The 18,060-nt window shown below is 46.5% G+C and overlaps 1 protein-coding gene across 3 annotated transcripts in view; it reads left to right on the top strand.

Annotated features, from left to right (window-relative positions):
* Positions 1 to 18,060, top strand: part of CCNDBP1 (cyclin D1 binding protein 1) — a 78,742-nt gene that overhangs the window by 27,454 nt on the left and 33,228 nt on the right. The window lies entirely within an intron of this gene.

The raw sequence follows: 18,060 nt of genomic DNA, 5'->3' as shown, positions 1-18,060 counted from the left end.
CCTATAATAATTAACGTTTTTTGTTCTACAAATAAAAGCACACAACTCATATTTTAATATCAGTAGTCTTACCTTTCTAATGCAATGGATGTGCCCTCTTTTCCCCGCCATGGCAGCCCCCGAGCTGGGCCACGGAAGAAGGGGGGTCTCTCCCCTGCTGTGGCAGCCCCTGAGCTGGGGCTGGGAAGGAGGGCCATCTCGCCCTGGAAGCCACAGCACTGGAGCTGGGGAAAGTCGCCTCTTTCTCTGGCCACCGCAGCCCTGCATGTCCCTGTTAAAATATAGATATTCAGGCCTGTCTGTAAAGGCCTGTACTCTAAGAATTTAGGTGTATTCTTATCACTTGGCTAGTTATAGAGGTATAAAAGAAAGAATCAAAATCACTGTCTGCCGGTGTAAGGTCCTTCTCTTACTGTGACAGTCTGAGGCCCTGTTCTTAAGCTAAGGCCTTTGGCTAAGCAGCAGAGGCAGCCACAAGCTGGGAAGCGACCGGTCACATCCTCACATTCCAAACCAGTCACATTGAAATAAGGTGCTATTGGGCTGTTAGGAATACAGTCCTGTCCTGATAATGCCTATCACTTCCAGAGAAAGGGAAGTGCCTAGAAGACGTAAAAGGAAACTTAGTTTGATAGCATCCTGTCTGGCAAGAACTCACTTATCAATAGCTGGGATGTGAAATCCACACTTCTGTATTGTTTTGTCATTATAGTTCCCACTTTGCTATTGTTTGTCTGTATAATCTCTGTCTGGTTCTGTGATTGTTCCTGTCTGCTGTATAATTAATTTTGCTGGGTGTAAACTAATTAAGGTGGTGGGATATAATTGGTTACATAATCATGTTACAATATGTTAGGATTGGTTAGTTAAATTTCAGGAAAATGATTGGTTAAGGTATAGCAAAGGAGAACAAGTTTTACTATATAGTCTGCAGTCAATCAGGAAGTTGCGGGGGGGAGGGAGGAAATGGGAACAGGGGGGGTAAGGAAATTGGAATCATGTTTTGCTAAAAGGGGGAAATGAGAACAGGGAATGGGGGTGGGAAAATTGGAATCATGTTTGGCTAAGGGCAGGCATGGGAACAGGGACACAGGTGTAAGGCTCTGTGGTGTCAGAGCTGGGAAGGAGGGCACTAAGGAAGGAAACTAGAATCATGCTTGCTGGACGTTCACTCCAATAAACATCAAATTGTTTGCACCTTTGGACGTCGGGCATTGTTGCTCTCTGTTCATGCGAGAAGGACCAGGGAAGTAAGTGGGTGAAGGAATAAGCCCCCTAACAGTCCCAAATTCCCCACACCTCCTCTTCTCAACCCATTGCCCCCTCCCACCTACCCCCTATTCCCCCCCAAGGCCATCACCTCACCTTACATGTGCATCTTCTTCAGGGTCCAGGCACCTAATTAGTGGGCTCCACTAATTAGGTGGGTGGCCCTTCATTCTTTTGTGTGCGGCCACCCAGGCGCGCACCTTAGAGGGAACTGTCTGTGGACCACCTGAATGGGTGGTCCGTGGACCACAGTTTGAGAACCTCTGACCAAGATTGTTACTTCTAGTCTGTGCCACTGCAAGGTACTCTGCCTAGGATTTAGCCCAAAGATTGCTCAGATTCTCCCACTAGCTGGCTTACAATGTGGCTGCCTGCCGCCTGAGCAAGAACTAGCAAGAGTCCTTTGCACTCTGAGTCTGCACTGGCTGCCAGTAAACAAACTGCAGGGTAAAATTCCAAGTAGCTGCACCCCATTAGATGGGAAATGACATCTCAGGCATGCCCTCCCTCTCTCTCTCTCTGAAAGGCCTCCACACCTGCATTTGCCTGGAATGCTTAAGTTAAATATAAAGGGATCTGGGGGGATGGAATCAGTGTGTTCTTGGGAACGTGCTCTCACCCTTGTACTCCCCTCTTGCCAGAAACCTGTGCGTCAGGCTGGTGGAGAAGGAGTTGCGCCCAAAATTCCGAGAGCACTTCTCCCAATACCAGAGTAGATGGATATTTCTGCTAAATTACCTGCAGTGAGATAGCTAGCAGTATTGACACTAGGCTTCAGAATTAACCTCCCTCTGAGATGAATGGGGCAGTTCACACAGCTGTTGTACAGCCTATATCAAGCAACTTTTGCCTCTCCCTGGCTGGTATGCCTCAACCCCACCACCACACCTGCCTAATCCCGTGTACTGTGGATACTGACCAAATGGCCATTGCCTGAAGGAAAGTCTGTCAAGGGTTCAGCGCTTGCCTGGCCCCCTGAAGTTAGTGAGTCAGGAAAGCACTTGGCCCCTCATTTTTACTTTTCAATCTAACAGTAAGTGTCCCTTTGGCTTGGAGTTTAACTAACTGGTTTTAAAACATCTCTAATGCCACACACAGAAAGCGATGCCTGGGGCAGGTGACTTGCTACTGTTTTTCCCCCGGTAGAAGCTGGGACAGCTACAGGATGGCTTCTGAATCCAATTAGATAGTGCTGATAGAGCCAGGGATTCCTTCACAACTAGCAAGTGCCTTTTGGGCTTCCTGCCTTGGTTATTTTCTGTGTAACCTTTTCCCCTCAAGCTGTTTCTCATTGAGTTCCCATTTTGCTGCCACTCTCCCCACTTTCTGTACCTCTTGGGAATCACCCCATGGCTGCTTGTGCTCTTGCTACATCACATAGAAATGCCTGCACCTACCTTTGGCCGTGATCTTTCTTGTTCTCTTCACACTAGTGCTGCTGGACTGAATCTGCTTCACTTCTGCATGCTGCTCTGAATACCACAGGCAAAGGCAGGGCAGTATCACTGATTAACCTTCATGTATTGCAACTGACCTGCTCACTTTGTCACAGATGGTTGGCAGTGTTATAAACTCATGCGAGGTGTGGCAGCTGCTGGAGCAAGCCCAACTCCCCAGAAGGAAGAAGGGCAAATGAAATTCTGAGGACAATGGGGATTCACATCTCTTAGAATTCAAGAGTAGGGAAATAAAAATTCCCCAAATTTCAGTGGATTCTTCTATAAAACCAGCATCTGCTGCTAACTCAGTTCCCAAATAGCATTAAACACCCCATGAAGGCAACCACAAGTTGCACAGAGTAGAGATGGAAAATGACTTAGCAGAGCCTTTCTAACTCATCCTCTGAGTACCAGAGCAGGACTGCCCCTGTCAGTACCCCCACCCTCCCCCCTTCTATGTAGTGCTATAGATATGCACAGTTTCTTACACAGAAACCAAAGACCTGATCTCTGCCCTGAGGAATCTACATTCCTGAGATATAACATGCTGCTAGGGAGATGATATCAGGCCGAGTGGGAGTGTGTGTGTGTGGAGAGAGTAACACTGATTTTGAGGTAGCTTATTTTTGCTTTTACCACTTGGGGTGGGAGAGCAGGCCCGTGCAGGAAGGCTTTAGAAAGAAGTAGATTTTGAGATATGCTTTGAAGGCAGAGATGGCAGTTCTGTGGTGTACGGGCCCAGGAAGCATGTGCCAGACATAGGGAGCAGCAGAGGAGAAGGGAACAAGGAGACACAAAGGAATGCAGAGTTAGCAGAGCACAGGTCCCAAGCAGGAGAATGATGCATGATATGTGGCATGATGGAATTAGAGGCAGAGCTATGTACTGCCTCAAAGTGAGGCCGTGGAGTTTGCCTCTGATGCAGAGGCTGTCAGAAGGGAGGGGAGACATGGTGAGCAGGAGAAGAGGGCCTTGGCAGCTATTCCCTGTCAGAGGGGTGTGTATTGCTGCCGGCAGTGACTTGAGCATGAGAACCAGCCTCAGGGCACTGCTAGGAGGCAGGGCACAAACCCCAAACTGGTTGTGAGTTCTGTACTTAGATTTCACCAACCAATTATCAAGTGTGAACTCCTCAAGCAGTAGAACAGCCTTAATGTGGAGTCATAGACAGTCCCCGTGGGTACTCTGCCCTATCATGCCACCCAGACGACTGTACCTTTGAGATGAATGGTCCCTTACAGCTGAATACTGTTGTGATTCTTGGCTGCTCCCAGTCTCAAAGGAGCAGTCACTTACTGCAGGTCAACTATTCCTTTTGTCTTTGGTGTGAGATCTGTTTGCAGCTTGTAGCCAATCCTAGAACAAACTATATATCAAGATTTTGTTAAATAGGAAAAGGAAACCAGAGTTATTTACAAGGATAAAGAAAGTATGTAAACAGATACATAAATGAGTTACAATCCTAGGTTTCAAGAACTAAAAAAAGCTTGTGGATTATAGAAGCTTAATGTATGCAAGCAGGCTCCTAAACACACTAACGTGACCATGGACAGCTGCTGCCTGCCAGCGAGCCTGGTGCCTGCCCCACTGGCTAGGGCTTGGGGCGGTACAGCCACGCCAGGGGAGCTGCCCGGGCTGGGCACTGGCTCCTGCGAGCGACAGCCCAACATGCTGCTGCTGCCGTTCCAGGTAGAGCCCTGAAGCTGCACAAATATCTGCATTATACGTACCTCTTGACAAAATTAAAACTAGTATCATATTAAAAGTCTTTGGAGCAGCTACTTCATGCCTACAAACCAAAAATAATCAACTAATCAGTGTTGCCAGTTCTCACAAATCTTATTATGTCTCACAACTTCCAGTGTGTTACTTATAGTTCCAGCTAATGGCGTCAAGTGACTGGGAGAATTTCAGCTTTCATCTTGAAGAAAAAAAACCCACAAAGTTTCTAGGCTTCTTCATGGTTATGGAGTAAAGCTTGAAAATGTGAAGTGAGTGTATCCTAAAGATTCAGAAGGCAAAGGAACACCTCACAATTTATTGACTTAAAAATCATGATGCTTTTTAACATCTGCCCTTTTTGTTTGTTTGTTTAAAAAATCCTCCTGGGGGTGTGGGGGGGGGTGCAGTTTGGAGCCTAACTCATTATCTTTGAAATGTTGTGGTTGCCAGTACTGAAAACCAACAACCTTTCTCTCCTCCACAAACAGCTGTCACTGGCTAGCCCTCTAGGGCAAGCTAGGCTCAGCCTGGCTTGTGGCCTGGCAGATATTCCCCAGCTGAATGTACTAATTATAATGACTTACCCAGCTGTGTGGGATTGAAGATGATTACATAAACTGAGCAGAGCAGGCATTTAGGAGAGCTTCATAAGGGGGAAATTTCTTGGCCTCTGAGATAGGCCTGGCAAAGGCTGTAGTAGAGAAAAGGTAGTTTGCTGTGTGCTGGCAGAGGAGCCCTTCACAAGCAAGCTAGGTTGTGGAAAGCAGAAAAGTACCAAGAAGCCCTTTGGGAAGAAGGTAGGCCTGGGGAGGGCAGAGCTTAAGAACTAAGAAGTGGTGGTTCTTGGCAGGGGACTAGACAGACCCATAAGAGGCAGTTAAATGAATGGTGAAGTCTATGGTAATCTGGATGGTTTGTTGTTTGGGGGGAAATTGAGAACTGTGCCCAGCTCCGATGACTAAAAGCCAGAAGAGGCAGGGGAAAAGGAATAGAAGAACTAAATTTAAAAAAAATGCCAGAATTTCTCTGAACCTTGGAAAGCCTCTGTGAGGTAGCTACTAGGGAACCAGCTCCGAGCACAGTCCTGGAGTGGCTGGCTGTGGGTGTGTACAGTACTTTGGTCAGCAGAGAGTGCACCTGGATGTATGGCTGTGGTTGCATACTCCCACCACCACCCCAGCCTGGGTAAGAGGAGGGGGAGCTCAGGCTGTGCCCTGCAGGCTAACTGATCCACACTATAGTGGGAGAGCAGATGCTGAAGCTGAGGGCACCTCATGAGGAAGGCTCTGCAGGCTGTCCCTTCTTTCTAGCTTGAGTGCCTCCACTGACCACAACTGCAGTAGCATGGCCAGGGGAAAAACTTCTCTTGCAAGTAGGCAAGGCTCAGGCCCCTTTGTATTTGTAGGTCAAGACCTCCTCATTCCATTCACCCCAACCCACAGGCAGCACAAGTAGATCTCGGAGCCTAGGTGTCATGGTCTGGCTCTAAGATTATATTGTTTACTAAGGGTGTGCCTGTGTCCTGCAGCAGCTCCTGTTTCCAGCTTGACTTATGATGTAGCCCTCATAGGGAGCGCCACAGAATCCAGCTCTAATTTGACAAAGGCAGGGATAATGGTAGTGAGGCTGCATCTAAAAGAAACTGTTGACCTATAGGGAGCATGTAAAGTAGACTGTAAACTACAGCAGCACTGAGGCTAGTCTCTTACACTGGGACCATGCTCAGAATAGAGAGTGCCAATGTGGGTTAAGCTCACCTTTACCCTCCACTGAGCTCACAAACAGAATTTCCTGAGACTGCTGCAGATAAAAGTTGGAGGAGAGGGAAGAAGTCAAGGTTTTGTGAAGTTGTCTTGTTTCTTCCTCAACCATCTCTAAAATCTCTCCTTTTCTCTCCATCCTTCCTGCTCTGTGCTGTTGTCCTATCCAACCTGCCACAGCCTCTTCCTCCTCCTTTCTGCTCTGTCTTCCCACCCCTTTGCTTCCTTTTTCTCCCCTTCAGCATGAAGTTCAAGCTCAGGCCATGTCTACACTAGCCATCTTACAATGGCACAGCTGTACTGATGCAGCTGCCCTGTTATAAGATGGCTCATGTAGCTCCTCTATGTGGATGGGAGAGAGCTCTCCTGTCCACATAATAAAACCACCTCAATGAGTGGCAGTAGGAGAAGCTCTCCTGCTGACATAGTGGTGGGCACATGAATGCCTATGCTGATGAAACTTTGCTCAGGGGGGTGCTTTTTTACACCCTGAGCGACATATATGGTAATGTAGACATGGCCTCAGTCTCCTCACCCTCAGGATCTTCACAAATCTGCTTCTGCATCCACCTCTGCCTTCATCTCATCCTTCATTTACTTAAACTCTCTTCTTGACTGCTCCCTTTCTCATCTACCTGCTACTGAGTCAATACCTCTTCTTCATGCCACCCATATGCAACAGCACACCAAGCTCCTCCCTCTCCTGAAGTGCCCCATCTGTTAGGAGATTAATTTTAGCTCTAGGAAGCCAGGGTCAAAATGGAATTCTGCACTATGTGACATCCACTCGTGCCTTCAAAGTGGAAACCCTTCAGGGCAGGGGCTTAGCATCTCCTTGGCACGTTGACTCTTGTGCAGGGCCATGCATACCTGCAGTACTGCACAAGTTATTGGAACTGTGACACATGTTATCTTCCTCCCCATCAAAGCACTGAAAACGTTTCAGCAGCAGTACCCTCAAGCAATTGTGTAAATCAAGAGACCAGATACAGTCATGACTAATAAGGCTCTCCAAGGCTTTTCCACAGCAGGTATTGGAGCAGTGTATAAAAAGCCACCTTTCCTGGCCTGGACACATTGCACACAAAGGGCATATTGGGTCTCCCCAAGAATGACTTAAAATGAACTCTTAATAAGCAAAAGATTTCTCAGTGGGCAGAGAAATGGATTTTAAGATGGACCTTGCCCAGGGTGGCATTAGGGTGACCAGACGTCCTGATTTTTAGTTCTTTGTCCCGCGTCCCGACCGATGCACTTACTTTTTTTGCTTCCCCCATGTGTCCTGATATTTTGTCCATTTCATCTGGTCACCCTAGGTGGCATAGTGACCTAAATCAGTTGGAGTCAGACTCACATGTTGTGCAAAAAGCTTCGCAGACGCTTAGTTCCTTAATGTGTTCTCCCACCTTAATGCCGCCACAGTCTCATCCCCCTGCACCTCCACACTTTCTTAATTACTGCCTGGAATCCAGGAATGGTGACGAAGGGGCCACTATCCTCTCTGAGGGCAGCCTGGCTTCAACCTTAGTGAAGACTTTCACAGGGTGAGCTGGCCCTTTAGGAGAAGGATCCAGGGAATTAAGGGCAGAGGAATGTGATAAGGGTCATGGAATAAATCCCAGCAGGCCTGGTTTTAAAGAGCAGCCTATGCCTGGTCTGGATCTGGGATGCAGCACTTTCTAAAGAGTGGGAAGGTAGCCAGGAGACTGAGAGACAAGAGGTTCTGGGAAGAAACAGGGCAGGTTGGGGTGGCATGTGCAGATAGCCTGGTTGTTTTGGGTTGCCAGGGCTTGGAACCCATAATAGAGGTTATGCTGCCACTCTTCCCAGGAGAAGGGCAGTGTTGGAAAAGTGTGTTGTGGAAGAAAACAGACACTCAGAGAGGAAGGCTTGTGCCTGGTGAGACTGGAGTAAAAGTTCTTTGTGGCACTCTAGAAGGGGTGGACTCTCTGTGACTTGGCTGGAAAAACTAAGTAACTTGAGTGACTTAAAGCATTGGTGGCTTTCCATTGGAGAAAGGGAAACTGCAGTGTGACATCAAGAGGAAAACTGAGGCAGTAGTTGGGCCTGAAACCAGTCTGGATAGGTCCCTGCTATGGAGACAATGGAAAATAGTGGCCATCATTACTAGGGACAGTCTCTGGCCCTCTTGCTTGAAGGCAGCCTGTGGTTTCAGTCCAACAGATAGTAATGGTAGATGGGGGCAGTTTTGGATAAGGGCAAAACTCTGCAAGTTAGAAAACAAAATCCAGAAGTTCTGAGAACTCTTAAAAAGAATGCACATTGCAAGACTTGCAGTAAAACTGAGAATTGGCAGCTTTATTTGCATTACATAACAGCAAGGGTAGGGGGTCCCTCTCAGGGAGACAGCGCCGGAGTCAGACATGGAGAAATTCACTGGGGCAGCTTTGTGCGAGTGTAGCTGATTGTGATTGAGCCTGGGCTGCTCTGAGGGGCCACGCTGAGGTTGCTCAGTCAGGGCAAACTGCAAAGAAGGGTGCAGACGATCCCCGAAGCTGGTGGCTATTCTAATAATTAGGTTCATCAAGCCAGCAACCAAACAGCTTCTACAATACTGGTTACTCCAAAGCCAAAACACAGCTCCCTTATAGCAACCCAGTCTTGGGCTCCCACCCAGACAGCCATATCTGATATGATGAGGATTCCTGAAAATCTTGTTCATCATATAAAAGGTTCTACCAATCGTAAAGGATTGGACACATTACCCACCAGGTCAAGGAATATTTCAGATCTTACCCGAATACATGCTTACAGCCAATTCGTATTAACTACACTAAGATTCTTTAAAAAAGAAAAGTATTGTGGTTAAAAGATAACTAAACATACAGATATGAATAAAGTTCTTAGGTCACTTTCATAGTAGAGATGGTGAGCTGCTGAGTTTCAAGAAGTTTTTTCTAGAATCAGTTAATCCAGGGTATAGTCCGAATAGGCAGTCCATATATAGCATTTGTTCAAATTCTTCCATGAGAGTTAGCAGGGTAATCTAGACTGGAGCTAGAGACCTCAGTCTTGCAACTCAGGCTTCCCCTGGCCAAGCTTAAGCAGATCTGAGATACAGGATCTGGGCCCTAGAGTTCTTTTATAGATCTCTGGCAGGCTATCAATAGCCTCTTGACAGCAGATATTCCTTGGCTGAAGAATAGTGGCTTTGAAGTAAAACCCTCCTATGTATACACAAGTTATTAGTTGCCTTCATCATAAAGTAATTATCCACTAAGCAGTTCATAGACAGTGCACTACAAACTTCAGAGATAAATATAGACAATGATATTATATCCAAGTTCCCCCTTGATGTCAATATCCCGTTCTGATATCTGAATCAATAGAATATAGTAACAGACAGGAACCATCAGATGGACATCATACCAAAAGGACTGAAGGTAAAAAATCCATTACAATCAACATACCACACAGACTATGGTGAGAGTTGTGCCACACACACTCAAAAAAACTGCAGGTTTCAGAGTAACAGCCGTGTTAGTCTGTATTCGCAAAAAGAAAAGGAGTACTTGTGGCACCTTAGAGAGTAACCAATTTGAAGTGAGCTGTAGCTCACGAAAGGTCATGCTCAAATAAATTAAAAAAACTGCAGAACCACCTGATCAACATCCTATACAGCAAACAGGAGAAGATCAAGAATGAGCTCTCAAAACTGGAGACTCTCAAAAAACCAACCTTCCACATAAACTTTCTCGTGGCTAGACTTGACAAAAACTAGACAAGCCATTTACAACACACGCTTTGCTTCTCTGTGGAGGAAAAAGGACCCTAAACTATCTAAACTCTTACATGCCACAAGGGAACCACTGTTGTGGCCCCTTAACTCACCCAACAATATTGTTAATCTATCCAGCTATACTCTTAGCCTGGCAGAGTCTGTCCTATCTCTGGGCCTCTCCTTCTGCCTCACCACCCCCATGAACATGATAAAGTTCTGCGGTGACCTAGAATCCTACTTTTGATGTCTCCCACTCAAGGAATATTTCCAACACACCACTGAACAGCACACTAACCCACGGAAACCTTCCTACCAACGCTACAAAAAGAAGGATTCTGCGTGGACTCCTCCTGAAGGTCGAAACAACAGACTGGCCTTCTACATAGAGTGCTTCCACCAATGTGCACGGGCTGAAATTGTGGAAAAGCAGCATCACTTGCCCCATAACCTCAGCCGTGCAGAACACAACGCCATCTACAGCCTCAGAAACAACTCTGACATTATAATAAAAAAGGCTAACAGAGGAGGTGCTGTAGTCATCATGAATAGGTCGGAATATGAACAAGAGGCTGCTAGGCAACTCTGACACCACATTCTACAGGCCATTACCCTCTGATCCCACTGAGGGTTACCAAAAGAAACTACGCCATTTGCTCAAGAAACTCCCTGAAGAAGCACAGGAACAATTATACACGGACATACCCCTAGATCCCTGACCAGGGGTATTCTATCTGCTACCCAAGATACATAAACCTCAGAATCCTTGACACCCCATCATCTCAGGCATTGGCACCCTGACAGCAGGATTGTCTGGCTATGTAGACTCTCTCCTCAGGCCCTACGCTACCAGCGCTCCCAGCTATCTTTGGGACACCACTGACTTCCTGAGGAAACTACAGTCCATTGGGGATCTTCCACAAAACACCATCCTAGCCACTATAGATGTAGAAGCTCCAACATGTACACCAAGATTCCACACAAAGATGGACTACAAGCCGTCAGGAACAGTATCCCCAATAATGCTACAGCAAACCTGGTGGCTGAACTTTGTGATTTTGTCCTCACCCACAACTATTTCAGATTTGGGGACAATTTATACCTTCAAGTCAGTGGCACTGCCATGGGTACCCACATGGCCATACAGTATGCCAAAATTTTTATGGCTAAAAGAAAAGGAGTACTTGTGGCACCTTAGAGACTAACCAATTTATTTGCGCATGAGCTTTCGTGAGCTACAGCTCACTTCATCGGATGCAAGTACTCCTTTTCTTTTTGCGAATACAGACTAACACGACTGTTACTCTGAAACCTGCCATTTTTATGGCTGACTTAGAACAACGCTTCCTCAGCTCTCGTCCCCTAGTACCCCTACTCTGCTTGCGCTACATTGATGACATCTTCATCATCTGGACCCATGGGAAGGAGGCCCTTGAGGAATTCCACCAGGATTTCAACAATTTCCACCCTACCATCAAGTCAGCCTGGACCAATCCACACAAAAGATCCACTTCCTTGACACTACAGTGCAAATGAGTGATGGTCACATAAACACCACCCTATACCGGAAACCAACTGACCGCTATACTTACCTACATGCTTCCAGCTTTCATCCAGACCACATCACATGACCCATTATCTACAGCCAAGCTCTAAGATACAACCGCATTTGCTCCAATCCTTCAGACAGAGACAAACACCTACAGGATCTCTATCAAGCATTCTTAAAACTAAAATACCCACCTGGTGAAGTGAAGAAACAGATTGACAGAGCCAGAAGAGTACCCAGAAGTCGCCTACTACAGGACAGGCCCAACAAAGAACGCCACTAGCCGTCACCTACAGCCCCCAACTAAAACCTCTCCAGCGCATCATCAAGGATCTACAACCTATCCTGAAGGATGATCCCTCACTCACACAGTCCTTGGGAGACATGCCAGTTCTCGCTTACAGACAACCCCCCAACCTGAAGCAAATACTTACCAGCATCTACACATCACATAACAAAAACACTAACCCAGGAACCAGTCCCTGCAACAAACCCCGTTGCCAACTCTGTCCGCATATCAATTCAAGGGACACCATCATAGGACCTAACCACATCAGCCACACCATCGGGCTCGTTCACCTGCACATCTACCAATGTGATATATGCCATCATGTGCCAGTAATGCCCCTCTGCCATGTACATTGGCCAAACCGGACAGTCTCTATGCAAAAGAATAAATGGACACAAATCAGACATCAAGAATTGTAACATTCAAAAACCAGTAGGAGAGCACTTCAGTCTCCCTGGACACTCCATAACAGACTTAAAAGTGGCAATTCTTCAACAAAAAAACTTCAAAAACACACTTGAACGAGAAACTGCAGAACTAGAATTAATTTGCAGATTAGGCCTGAATAAAGACTGGGAGTGGATGGGTCACTACAAAAAGTAATTTTCCCTTCGCTGATACTTGCACCTTCTTGTCAACTGTTGGGAATGGGCGACGTCCACCTTGATTGCATTGGCCTCATTAGCATTGACCCCCCCACTTGGTAAAGCAACTCCCATCTTTTCATGTGCTGTAATATATATACTGTTTACTGTATTTTTCACTCCATGCATCTGATGATGTGGGTTATAGCCCACTAAAGCTTATGCCCAAATAAATTTATTAGTCTCTAAGGTGCCACAAGGACTCCTCGTTGTTTTTGCTGATACAGACTAACACGGCTACCGCTCTGAAATCTGATTACATTGTTAACCTCCAACAAGACATAGATAAGTACCGACTAGTACAATAATTATCTTCCAGTTCTCTAGCAATAAAAGCCTACATTTCAAAGCTCTAGTCTATCTAACACGGTTTTGTTAGCTATTTATAAGGACTAGCCCTAATGACTATTTACATACTTTTCTAATATGTCTTTTAAGGTTGAATTTGGATCATTTAGCTTACTAGCCATGTAACCCTTTCTGGCTCAGTGTCACATTGATGCAAGAGGGTTTCAAGGACAACCTTTAGGAATACTGCTGTTACAAAGGCAGGAGCAACAGAGCTGAGTGGGGTGAGGGGCACATGAGGAGGAGTGAAATGGGGAGGGTCTAGAGTGTCTTACTCAGGAATTGCTCTGCCTGCACTGGAACAATGCCAGAAAAAGAAAGCTATTTGATTTATGAAAGGAAAGAAAAAGATAAAAGGAAATACCCCAGGCCCAGGAAAAGCTTTCCAGCCCCCTGCTCCCCTCCTCACACACCGCATAGCAAGCACCTGCCCCTGATCTCTGCCGCGCTGGTTGGATCTGCACTGAGTTTTGTAACAGTCACCTCTCTGGGAGTTTCCAGAGAAGGGGCTTTCCATGATAGTATTTTAATTCGTTAAATAAACAGAACTACCATACCACAGCACTACTGAACAATGTATTCTTGCCATTGTGTTCAGAGATCACAAACCCAAGGTGATGACCCCTGTCAGTGGGAACACAGTGCATCACAAAATATTTTAGGGGAAAAGAGGGAATGGTCAAAGCCACAAGCACTGATGCCTAAAGGAGGAAGAGATGCTAGAAAACCAGTAACACAAAATAAATGGGCAGCTCCTGAAGACAATGTTATGGCCTCACTTGGCTTTTTTCAGCAGCATAGACCTCTCCTTGCCTACATCTGCTGCAGGATACATTTGAGCATTGAGTATCTGGCTGGGCCATAGCCTCCCAACCACTTGTCTGTACACTTTATTTTAGTGCAAACCTGGGGGAGACAAGCCCTATTAAGGGCAGAACACTAGGGCTCCTGCGCCATTTGTTCCCTGAGTAGCAAAGGATGGTCTTACTCTGAAACCTGTCAGTTTTGGATAACGGCCGTGTTAGTATGTATTCGCAAAAAGAAAAGGAGGACTTGTGGCACCTTAGAGACTAACCAATTTATTTGAGCATGAGCTTTCGTGAGCTACAGCTCACTTCATCGGATGCATACTGTGGAAATTGCAGAAGACATTATATACACAGACACCATGAAACAATACCTCCTCCCACCCCACTCTCCTGCTGGTAATAGCTTATCTAAAGGGTGCCAATGCCTGAGATGATGGGGCGCCCAGGATTTCTGACATCATAATCAAAAAGGCTGACAAAGGATGTGCTGTTGTCGTCATGAATAGGTCGGAATATGAACAAGAGGCTGCTCGGCAGCTCTCCAACACCACTTTCTACAAGCTATTACCCTATGATCCCACTGAGAGTTACCAAAAGCAACTACAGCATTTGCTCAAGAAACTTCCTGAAAAAGCACAAGATCAAATCCGCACAGACACACCCCTGGAACCCCGACCTGGGATATTCTATCTACTACCCAAGATCCATAAACCTGGAAATCCTGGGCGCCCCATCATCTCAGGCATTGGCACCCTGACAGCAGGATTGTCTGGCTATGTAGACTCCCTCCTCAGGCCCTACGCTGCCAGCACTCCCAGCTACCTTCGAGACACCACTGACTTCCTGAGGAAACTACAATCCATCGGTGATCTTCCTGATAACACCATCCTGGCCACAATGGATGTAGAAGCCCTCTACACCAACATTCCACACAAAGATGGACTACAAGCCGTCAAGAACACTATCCCTGATAATGTCACGGCTAACCTGGTGGCTGAACTTTGTGACTTTGTCCTTACCCATAACTATTTTACATTTGGGGACAATGTATACCTTCAGATCAGCGGCACTGCTATGGGTACCCGCATGGCCCCACAGTATGCCAACATTTTTATGGCTGATTTAGAACAACGCTTCCTCAGCTCTCATCCCCTAACGCCCCTACTTTACTTGCGCTATATTGATGACATCTTCATCATCTGGACCCATGGAAAAGAAGCCCTTGAGGAATTCCACCATGATTTCAACAATTTCCATCCCACCATCAACCTCAGCCTGGTCCAGTCCACACAAGAGATCCACTTCCTGGACACTACAGTGCTAATAAACAATGGTCACATAAACACCACCCTATACCGGAAACCTACTGACCGCTATTCCTACCTACATGCCTCCAGCTTTCACCCTGACGACACCACACAATCCATCGTCTACAGCCAAGCTCTGCGATACAACCGCATTTGCTCCAACCCCTCAGACAGAGACAAACACCTACAAGATCTCTATCAAGCATTCTTACAACTACAATACCCACCTGCGGAAGTGAAGAAACAGATTGATAGAGCCAGAAGAGTTCCCAGAAGTCACCTACTACAGGACAGGCCTAACAAAGAAAATAACAGAACGCCACTAGCCGTCACCTTCAGCCCCCAACTAAAACCCCTCCAACGCATGATTAAGGATCTACAACCTATCCTGAAGGATGACCCAACACTCTCACAAATCTTGGGAGACAGGCCAGTCCTTGCCTACAGACAACCCCCCAACCTGAAGCGAATACTCACCAACAACCACATACCACACAACAGAACCACTAACCCAGGAACCTATCCTTGCAACAAAGCCCGTTGCCAACTGTGCCCACATATCTATTCAGGGGACACCATCACAGGGCCTAATAACATCAGCCACACTCTGAGGCTTGTTCACCTGCACATCCACCAATGTGATATATGCCATCATGTGCCAGCAATGCCCCTCTGCCATGTACATTGGTCAAACTGGACAGTCTCTACGTAAAAGAATAAATGGACACAAATCAGATGTCAAGAATTATAACATTCATAAACCAGTCGGAGAACACTTCAATCTCTCTGGTCACGCAATTACAGACATGAAAGTTGTGATATTACAACAGAAAAACTTCAAATCCAGAGTCCAGCGAGAAACTGCTGAATTGGAATTCATTTGCAAATTGGATACTATTAATTTAGGCTTAAATAGAGACTGGGAGTGGCTAAGTCATTATGCAAGGTAGCCTATTTCCCCTTGTTTTTTCCTACCCCCCCCCCCCCCAGACGTTCTGGTTAAACTTGGATTTATGCTGGAAGTGGCCCACCTTGATTGTCATGCACATTGTGGGGAGAGTGGTCAGTTTGGATGAGCTATTGCCAGCAGGAGAGTGAGTTTGTGTGTGGGGGTGGGGGGTTGAGAAAACCTGGATTTGTGCTGGAAATGGCCCACCTTGATTATCATGCACACTGTAGTGAGAGTGGTCACTTTGGATGAGCTATTACCAGCAGGAGAGTGAGTTTGTGTGTGTATGGGGGTGGGGGAGTGAGAGAACCTGTATTTGTGCTGGAAATGGCCCACCTTGATTTTCATGCAGGTTGTATGGAGAGTGGTCACTTTGGATAGGCTATTACCAGCAGGAGAGTGAGTTTGTGTGTGTGTGGTTTTTGGAGGGGGGTGAGGGGGTGACAGAACCTGGATTTCTGCAGGAAATGGCCCACCTTGATTATCATACACATTGTGAAGAGAGTGGTCACTTTGGATGGGCTATTACCAGCAAGAGAGTGAGTTTGTCTGTGGGGGGGCGGAGGGTGAGAACCTGGATTTGTGCTGGAAATGGCCCAACTTGACGATCATTTTAGATAAGCTATTACCAGCAGGAGAGTGGGGTGGGAGGAGGTATTGTTTCATGGTGTCTGTGTATATAATGTCTTCTGCAGTTTCCACAGTATGCATCCGATGAAGTGAGCTGTAGCTCACGAAAGCTCATGCTCAAATAAATTGGTTAGTCTCTAAGGTGCCACAAGTCCTCCTTTTCTTTTTATTCAAAACTGTTAGCTCAGATCTTGGGAACCTGTAACTCACATACCAATTGCATTCTGGGATGTGAGATGAATAAACTGTTTCTGAGAAAGGCTCTTTCAGCCTGTTTTAGGCCTGGTCTGTCGGATTTAGCAGCATTACATCGAATTAACCCTGCACCCGTCCACACAACGAAGCCATTTTTTTTGACATAAAGGGCTCTTAAAACTGATTTCTCTACTCCTTCCCAACGAGGAAATCGACATTGCCTTTTCCAATTCAGGTTAGTGTGGACGCAATTCGAAGGTATTGGCCTCCGGCAGATATCCCACGGTGCACCATTGTGACCGCTCTGGACAGCACTCTGAACTCAGATGCACTGGCCAGGTGTACAGGAAAAGCCCTGGGAAGTTTTGAATCTCATTTCCTGTTCGGCCAGGCAATCTCATCAGCGAAGGTGACCATGCAGTCCCAGAATCGAAAAAGAGCTCCAGCATGGACCGAACTGGAGGTACGGGCTCTGATCGCTGTACGGGGAGACAAATCCGTGCTATCAGAACTACATTCCAAAAGATGAAATGCCAAAATATTTCAAAAAAATCTTCAAGGCCATGAGGGACAGAGGCTACAGCAGGGACGCAACACAGTGCCGCGTGTGACATAAGGAGCTCTGACAAGCGTACCAGGAAACCAGAGAATCAAATGGACGCTCCAGGACAGAGCCCCAGACATGCTGCTTCTACGCTGAGCTGCATGCAATTCTAGGGGGGGGCCACCACCACTACCCCACCCCTGTCTGTGGACTTCAATAATGGGATACTCTCCACCATGGCTGAGGATTTTGTGGACGGGGAAGATGAGGAGCAGAAGGATGAGCTTAAGGAGAGCACACAGCATACCGTTCTTCCCCAACAGCCAGGATCTTTTTATAACCCTGACTGAAATACCCTCCCAACCCAACGAAGCTAGAGAAGGGACCTCTGGTGAGTGTACCTTTTTAAATATCATATACGTTTATAAAAGCAAGCGTTTTTTAATGATTAAGTAGCACTTAGAACTTGGGATGCATTCGTGGCCAGTACAGCTACTGGAAAAGTCTGTTAATGTGTCTGGGGATGGAGCGGATATCTTCCAGGGACATCTCCATGAAGCTCTCCTGGAGGTACTCTAAAAGCCTTTGCAGAAGGTTTCTGGGGAGAGCAGCCTTATTCTGTCCTCCATGGTAGAACGCTTTACCACGCCATGCTAGTAGCAAGTAATCTGGTATCATTGCATGACAAAGCCTGGCAGCGTATGGTCCCAGTGTTTGCTGGCATTCAAGCAACATCCGTTCTTTATCTCTCTGTGTTATCCTCAGGAGAGTGATATCGTTCATGGTAACCTGGTTGAAATAGGGGAATTTAATTAAGGGGACATTCTGAGGTGGCCGTTCCTACTGGGCTGTTTGCCTGTGCCTGAA

The sequence above is a fragment of the Natator depressus genome, chromosome 13 (genome assembly GCF_965152275.1).
Source record: "Natator depressus isolate rNatDep1 chromosome 13, rNatDep2.hap1, whole genome shotgun sequence".
In the NCBI taxonomy this organism is placed as follows: domain Eukaryota; kingdom Metazoa; phylum Chordata; order Testudines; family Cheloniidae; genus Natator; species Natator depressus.
Note: the sequence above shows the minus strand (reverse complement) of the source record. Positions and strands in the feature narration are given on the sequence as shown.